Source organism: Zea mays, chromosome 5 (genome assembly GCF_902167145.1).
Source record: "Zea mays cultivar B73 chromosome 5, Zm-B73-REFERENCE-NAM-5.0, whole genome shotgun sequence".
In the NCBI taxonomy this organism is placed as follows: Eukaryota; Viridiplantae; Streptophyta; class Magnoliopsida; order Poales; family Poaceae; genus Zea; species Zea mays.
Window position 1 is genome coordinate 96,390,441 of NC_050100.1, and position 5,265 is coordinate 96,395,705.

The window sequence follows — 5,265 nt, forward strand, 5'->3', positions numbered from 1 at the left end:
CGCCCGAGCTCCGGGAGTCTTCGGCGCGAATGCTGGAGTTTACCGGGGGTCAATGGCCCAAGAATGTTCCGATCCCCCGCGCGGCTGGCGAAGACTTCTATACGTCCCGCATGGCTCACGACTTGAAGGTGTTTCCTTACGGGCGGAATATTGCTGCTGTTGTGTCGGTAGTGATGAACAAGGACCGTCAAGACGCTGCGCAGAAGCGCCGGGCTGTTGTCAGGATGGTCGATCCTGCACGCGAGGCGAAGAGGGCGCGGGGGAGCGCGAAGGCTGCTGCCTCCGGCAGTAGCAAGCCAGTGCCACCTGCAAAGGCAGCCGCCCCCGGGCCCAGCAAGGCGTCGGCGGGTGCGAAGGCTGCCGCCTCTGGCGGAGGCAGGCCTCCCCTGGGCGGACCTACGAAAGGACAGGAGCTGCCTTCGCCGGGGAGACGTGTTGCTGACTTCGGCACGAATATCAGTGTCGAGGATTATCTTGGTGGTAAGTTTTTTTTTAACTCGAGATATGTTGTAGGGTCGGGTGAGGGACAGTTGGTTGTTGTCCCGCCTCCGGTGGCAACCACTTCGCCATCGGCAGTGGTAAGGGCAAAGGGAGCCGCACAGGGCCCGTGGGGCGCCTTTTGCGCGAGCGGCGAGATTCTGACAGCCGCTGCCGCTAAGGACGTGGCGGGCACCATGTCCCAGCGGCTGAGGGAGGCGTCACAGCAGCTGACGCAGCAGGTGAAGCAAGTAAGTTGTGCTGGACTTCGATGTTAGTTATTTCCATGAACGTTTGGGTCTCATGTGTTTTTGTCAGGCGGCCGACTTCACCGACCGTGTTGCGTTAGGCGTCCTGACTGCGGACGTCGCTGCCGAAGTCGAGAGGCTTCGGGCGCAGCATGCGGATGCTGTCCGGGAGAAGTCGGCTGTGGAGAGCAAAAACCGCAGGCTGGCGGAGAAGGTGGCCGCCTTGGAGGCCGAGAAGACGGACCTCCGGCGCCGGATGGCGGAGGAGAGGAGGGAGGCCAACCAGGCCGATGCTAAAGCTCAGACTGCGCGAGTGGAGGCTAAACTGGTGCGGGCGGAGCACAGTCTCGCTAGCCGAGGAGTGGGAGGCGAGGTTCAATGCCCTGCGCAGTCGCGTGGACAAGGCCGAGGCCTCAGCGCGCTCAGAAGTCGAGCGGGCGCACGCAGCTCGTGGAAACGTACCGCGATCTGGGTGCGCGGACCGCAGACTTTGAAGTGCCCGACCGAGAGGCAGACCTTCGCTTCCTCGAGTGGTTGCAGGAGGAGCTGGTGGTGCTCCCGACTATTGTGCAGGGCTTCATGTCCTTTGCCTCCCTCGTCACCTGCGAGGGGACCATGAATGCGTTGTCCCGCGAGGGGTGCAAACACTACGAGGTCTTCGACCAGTCAGACGAGGATTTTGAATGTGAAATTTTTAAGGTCGAAGACCCTGTGATAAAGCAGTCAGCGGGGGCACTCTTCGATAAGATGTGGGGTCCGCACGGTCGGGAGGCAGTTAGGGAGCGGTCTGACCAGGTGAGAGAGCAGGTAAAGGTTTATCTCTTGTTTTGTGTGGTTATGTGTGGGTACATGTGGTTTTGCTGAATGAGTGTGGTGTTGCTGCTGATGGCGCGTGCCGAGGATGTCGAGGACCTTGGAGGTCTGGTCGGTGCGCCGGCCGAGGCTGAGGTCAACCCGGTGCTGCCCGAGGCTGAGGTCAACCCGAGGCTGCCCTCGGATGCCGGTGAGGCTCCTCTGCTGCACCCGTGCCTAATGTGTGGCAGAACTGCCCGAATTATTCCAACTTAAGTGCCTAAGCCCCGCCTTAGAGGCTAGACCACACTTTAAATGGGAATAACCCGTCAATCCCTCGGATCTAGTCCGACACGGCCACTGACAGGATCAAGTACCACAATCTCACTCGAAGGTGAGTCACAGAGCAAATACAATAAAGCATAAAACCATACATGTCAGAGGATTAAATTATTACAGCACCATCATCATCATCAGAGTTTTTGCAAAAGTAACCGTCATTGTTCGAAGTGCAGCGGAATAAAACTAACGGTAATTAAACAAAGAGATGGGGAAGCCTGTCCCATCACTCCTCATGCTCCTCCTCAGCCGAGGCAGGGTCCCACTCGACAGTCCAACCCGGTGGCAAGGTGGACGGCCAAGTTATTCCAGCAACCATTTCCTCCAGAGAACCTGTAAAAAATTGTGCCACAAGCAAGGCTGAGTATACGAATACTCAGCTAGACTTACCCGGTGTGAGGAGTCTACTCCTCTACCTCTAGACATGCAGCTGTTTGGCTGTGGGGTTTGGTTGCCAAAAGCACTAGCTGAGTTTCTAAATCAAGGTTTTAACTTAGTCAAAATTAAGTGTGACTCTCTTAAGGCTAAAAGTGGACTATCTACTCATACATGGTAGCAAGCATTATTAGCAATCAACATCTTATCTCAACTCATCATACTTCCACTTGTTACTCAATGTAGCAGCATGGATCAAGCAGTCTCATTAGCTGGGAGAAGCAGACGATTCGAATCGAGTTTTTATCCTTGCAAGGTAAACCTAAACACACGACATGCAGGGGCACTCCGTCCCCACACACATCAACCGTCCACATCGATTCCCTGGCAACAGATCAGGGCTCGCCGCCTTGGCGTACAATGCCCCACTGACCCCGACTGGCCGTCGTGCAGTGACCGCACTTGTACCCACCATAACCGGAATGGGAGACCTCGTCTCAGGTCGCGTGAGGGGATATGTCTGCGGGCAGGTTCACTCAGGTACTAGGCTTACCGATTTACCATATTTCTCGGTATGTGTTTAGTACGTTCAAACGCTTGACTCACGGTACCACACCTTAATCCTTATTCAAATTTTTATTCCGTAGACAACCAATCCCCATGGATTGTTGCCCACAACCAACATCAGTACGATATGAAAGTGGGTACAATCAATGTCCTGACCTCGCGCGAGTGCTAGAAAAATCACTCGTCTTCTACCGAGATCCCTAATTAATAAAGCAGCTACTCGACTTAGCATACTAGTATTCATCTCAATGGGATTCCTGAGATCATGCAACTAGGGTTTCAAACAACTCCTACACTTAAGTGCACATTCAAATCCTACAATCAATAAGTGTAGTAAAATAGCATATATAAACGGTTATGCATAAAACCGGGGCTTGCCTTCCAAAGCAGTGGCTGGCAGGTCCTCTGGTGCAGGCTCGGGTGCTGGATCCGGGGCTACCTCCTGAGCAGCTCCTTGCTCCGGCACGAGGATGTACTCTCCGTCAGCAAGATTACAGTCTATCGAAATGCAATGAACATGTATGTTATGATTATGCAGGATTCAATAATATTATGCTAAAGAGAACTAGGTTAAGAAGTAACTTAGGGTTTCTTAGTCATGCGGGGCTTCCAGTGGGTTAGGCTTATTACTCTTTAGGCTTGGGTTTTCAGTGAAGATAACATAGTGGAATGGTATTGCCTGGATACATTTTAGTGGACAGATTACAAAGGTTTTAGGATGACATTAACTTACATTATTCCTTTTCCTTTCTTTAATTTCCATTTAGGGTTTCTAGTGTAGGTTTGAACTACGACAGTATTTTAATAATTTCCAAAAATTCTGTAAAAATTACAGTGAGTTGTCATTTGCTATTCTAGCTTGTTTAAAGAATTTGAGGCTTAAAGTACAAAGGCTAGGCTTTAAACAAAAATAACAAGAGTTATGCAAAATGGGCCACTTTACACTACATCTCTTAGTTAGGGGTAGGTTCTGTCCTAAAGGTTCTTTTTGCTGGCATCCCATAGTAATAATAGGCTTCTGTGCTAAAAATCACAGAAAACTAAGGGGTGGTTATTTAGTTATGATTTTCTTAAGTTTAATGTCAAAAAGGCTCTTTCTACTACATTATTATTTGAAAAATGTCAAACAGCAGATTTCATATTTTTCCCAAATTTTCCTTAATAAAACATTAGTTATCCCAAGGGTGGGGGTGTTTTTACCTTGGGGTTATTTTTGTAGAGTTTTTCTAAGTTTCACTTGTTTTATTAAAACAAAAGGGATCTTACTTATTTTATACTAAAACAGGGTATGATATATTTTTCCAGTGAACTATATTGAATAAGTATCCTAACAAAAATAGAGGTACTCTCTGGTTCATTAATTAAATTACATTTTCTATTTTCCTTATCCTTAAGCATATTATAGAATAAGGGGTAAAAACTAACTTAATGGAGTGGACAGAGAGGTTTAGCATTTTTATTTGGTTTAGTAGGTAGATACAAACTTCTAAAAAGTTTTCTAACCCCAGTCAAATAGTGCAACTAATTTTGGCCCTATTATTAAGCTTTTGGTCAAAACTATAATTAAATCAGAGCTTTAAAGTTTTCTATAGTACATAGGGGGTTTTATATTTTTCTTAAGTAGGTTACATTATTTAGAGTCTGACAAAATTGGTTTGACCAAATTTGGATGAATTAAACAGAAGTTATGCATTTTCAAAGTTTCTGTCCAATTTAAAAACAGGTTTAATAAAGGTTTTCTGGAAAAACAGTTTACACCGAGGTCCCTGGGTTTAAACTAAATCCACCTTCGCAAATCTACCCCCACTCCACTATTCCCCTGTGTCTCTGACATTTCACAAAACCCCCTGACCTTCTCTCCCTCTCACCCGAAGTTCTTCCCCTTATGCAAACAGTAACCGCGGGAAAGAAAAGGGTGGCGCGGCTTACCGGCGGCGAGGGAGGTCCGGTGAAGGGTGGGGTTGGCTCGGGGAGACTCTGGCGGTCACGTCGAGGTACGGCTTGACGTCGGGGATGGCCGGAATCGCCCGGTCCACGCGTGCAGGCGGGTGTCCTCGTCGGCGGCGAGTATACCGGCCAAACCACGGCGAACTGGTTCAATCCGAGGGCATGGTGAGCTTCACGGGGTAACATAGCGGCCGTGTGCACAAGGAATCGAAGGATGGTGGAGTGGTTTACCCGGTCCACGTACTCCGGCGGGGTTGAGAGCTCCGGCGAGCGTGGACTGGCCTCTCCGGCGAAGCAAACTCCGATTCCTTGCTCGGGGAGCCTCACGGAGGTGTGCACAGTCTTCTCCGAGGGCTGGACGGAGTTGGGAATGGTTCCACTGGCCGGTCTACGGTGGTAGAGGGATTGGGCGGCCGCGGACTCGCTGCGCACGGGCAAACGGCGACGAGCTAGACTCCAGTGAGGTTTGAGGGTGCGCGGAAGGGTACAATCTAAGTCTGGGAGGGTTTTATAGGCGCGT